Source organism: Alexandromys fortis, unplaced genomic scaffold (assembly GCF_014885135.2).
Source record: "Alexandromys fortis isolate MF-2015 unplaced genomic scaffold, M_Fortis_MF-2015_v1.1 scaffold_70, whole genome shotgun sequence".
Lineage (NCBI taxonomy): Eukaryota > Metazoa > Chordata > Mammalia > Rodentia > Cricetidae > Alexandromys > Alexandromys fortis.
In genome coordinates, this window is record NW_026067955.1 from 2,186,824 (window position 1) to 2,190,056 (window position 3,233).

Here is a 3,233-nt window from a genome sequence, read left to right on the forward strand (position 1 = left end):
TTCTACCGTTTGTTCTTCTTCATCAGAATTTAGAAATTCCTCAATCTTTTCAATTCTATTCACCATTGCCTTCTGCAATGTCTGTATCTCCTGTCCAGAATTATGTTCCAAAGCCTTCATTGAGGATTCTAAAGTATGAAGTTTGTCCATTAGAGATAAGTTCTCATCTTTGGACATAATTTTTATGGCATAAACCGTGCCTTCTTGTATTGACAATCTTTCTGCCAATCTGTCATAAGCTTTAGACAAAATCCGATAGTCACATTCAGCAGTTTTGATTCTCTCAGTTACTATTTCAGTTCCTACAGAAAGGGACTGAAGCTTACAACCCAAATCAGCTGTTCCCTCTTCCATAGTAATGAGTTTCTCCTTAATATCAGCCACTAATGTTTCAGTTCCTACAGAAAGGGACTGGAGCTTACGATCCAAATCAGCTGTTCCCTCTTCCATAGTAATGAATTTCTCCTTAATATCAGCCTGTAATGTTTCAGTTCCTACAGAAAGGGACTGGAGCTTACGATCCAAATCAGCTGTTCCCTCTTCCATAGTAATGAATTTCTCCTTAATATCAGTCTGTACCTTTTTTAAATTTTCCTCAGTTGATCGAGTCATGTTAAACAAAGATCTGTTCTCCTCCTGGAGAACTTCAAACTGATTCTTGAGAAGATTGTTGTCATTCTCAATTGTTTTTAAGCGTGCAACCTCTGCTCGTAAAGACTTTATCATATTTCTATTATCAAACCATATAGTGCCAAGGAAAACTACGAATCCCAGAAAGATCCATAGAGGTGGGGTGATAGACACCTCTTGTAAAATCTCCCACATGGTACAATTAAAAAAACTGTTAAATTCTTGAATGGTAACGTGTTCAGACATTTTAATTATAAAAGAAAATTTTTTCTCTTACCTGCAACGACTGGTTCCTGCCGGTGGTGGTCTCTGTGGTTTTGGAGCCTGTCTTGGAACTAGCTCTTGTAGACCAGGTTGGCCTCGAACTCACAGAGATCCGCTTGTCTCTGCCTCCCGAGTGCTGGGATTAAAGGCGTGTGCCACCACAGCCTGGCCGGCCTTGAACTCACAGAGATCCGCTTGCCTCTGCCTCCGGAGTGCTGGGATTAAAGGCGTCTGCCACCACCGCCTGGCCGGCCTTGAACTCACAGAGATCTGCCTGCCTCTCTGGATATTATGGGCCTGAAGGCAGAGTGTATCTGGGACTCAGCCCTGGGGCCCGAGTCATAAACTAAGAAAATGACACCCGGGAGCGTGCTGTGTTAGCTAGCAGGCTACGCGCTTGAGTCGGGGGCAAAATAGCCCGACGTTGGACGCCAAAATGTAACGGCGTAAGCGAATGCAGACAGATTGTCAAAATATAGACAGCTTTAATGGAGGAATAGACTTACAGAACCACCGTTCCCGTGGAGACCAGGAAAGCAGAAGCGAGCGCTGGGAGCACGCTTGCCAAATTTATAGGAAAACTTTAGCCTGAGGCGAACATGCCCCCTAAGGGGTGGGACTTATCCCTACACAAAATTGTCATTTAAAGTCTCTATTTCATACCAACATCCACTCACAAACATATCAGACTGGGGGTGTGGCTCGGGCATAGAACCCTTACCTAGGTTTTTGAGGGTCTGAACACACACACAGACACACAGACACACAGACATACACACACACCAAATGAGCATATTTTCACCCCAGTTTGCAGTTCAGACTACATATTTATTTGGAAAAATGTAGTTTTAGGAGTACTTGGTTAGGCATTTGGGTGAGCCTGTTTAGAAAGTTCAGTTCAGTTTTAGACCTGTCTGAGCGGGAGGTGCCATCATGGGTGTTGACATTTGCCACAAGACGGAAAGGTTCGGTGCAAAGAGCTGAAGAGTCAGGAGGTCTACCTGCAGCTGCTAGTCAGGCCGTATAGGTTTCTGGACAGACAACAACTCCACCTTCAATCAGGTTGTGCTAAAAAGGTTATTTATGAGTCTCACTAACTGGCCACATCTGTCCCTGTCCCAGATGATGCGAAAGATGAAGCTTGCTGGCCAAGAAAACAAAACAGCTATGGGGACAGTCACAGATGATTGCGGACTCTGGAAGTGCCCAAGCTGAAGGTGTGTGGATTGTGAGTGAGCAGCCAGGCCCAAAGTCTCATCCTCAAAGCTGGGGTAATATCCATCCCTGACCAGCTGACCTGGAGTCTCCACAGGGCTGTGACACCATGCTCCTGTCTGGTCCTTGGAAAGGCAGAGAGATGTATTGGCATTTGGGCAAGGCCCCAGGAACCCCACACAGCCACCAAACCCTATGTCTGCTCCAAGGGCCAGAAGTTTGAGCCTGCCAGAGTAGAAAGGCCAGCCATGGCTACAAAAACTAACCCTGGATCTTACTATTACTTAAAAAAAGAAAGTTCAGTTTATCAAGTAATGGGGTAAAATTTTATAACTTCTGTTGGTAGATTCATATGGGGCAACGAAATTACAGCTTGCTGTTTCAGGACATCAAGTCCTGAGTTCAGATGGTGGTGGACGCTTACATCTGGGTGTGAGCCAAACGCGGTTTTCCCCAGTCTTCAGAGCCTCCACTCACAACCCTTGGCAGACAACACTGGCAGGCACCAGCTAGGAGCCTGGGTCCCGTTCCCTTGGAGCAACCCCACCCCACTGCGGACACTGAGTAAACAACTTCTGGAAGGGAACAGAACAAATGTGACTGTCCCTCTGTCTGTCTCTCTAGCAGCCTTGCTTTGAATAGCAAGCAGGCTCTGCAGGGCCCACCTGGTAACCCGTTCAGGTCACCCACCTTTCTCCAGGATGACACTTGGTATAAACAACAAGTCTATTCCCCTGTCTTCCTTCTTAGCCATAAATGCCAACTACAACCCATATGTGAGAATAACCAGACTAAACTGACCGTTCTAGGGGCCTTCACTTGGGGCTTGATCAACAGAAGCCCACAAGACTAAAGGAAGCATGCAGTAGAATCCCCACTGCAGTTGAGACACCCAGGGCTGGCCGTTCGTGTTCTTTCCCTGCTTAGCAGAAAGGGCAGTATTAGAAGATCATACCTGTTCTTTAAAAAGGTAAACCGAGTTACGGTGTTCTTTTATGGAACACAGAGGAGAATGAGGTTCCCCTACTAATCCCTTGGTTGACCTTTTGTTAAAGAACTCTGCTATTTGCACTTTTGCTCCATAAGTAGGTTTAAGAGAGCCACGTTTCTTGTGTGCCAAGTGA

At 45.9% G+C, this 3,233-nt stretch overlaps 1 pseudogene; it reads left to right on the plus strand.

Annotated features, from left to right (window-relative positions):
* Window positions 1-1,827: 1,827 nt before the first annotated feature.
* On the plus strand, window positions 1,828-2,374 carry LOC126507510 (ribosomal protein L18-like; annotated as a pseudogene).
* Window positions 2,375-3,233: the final 859 nt, after the last annotated feature.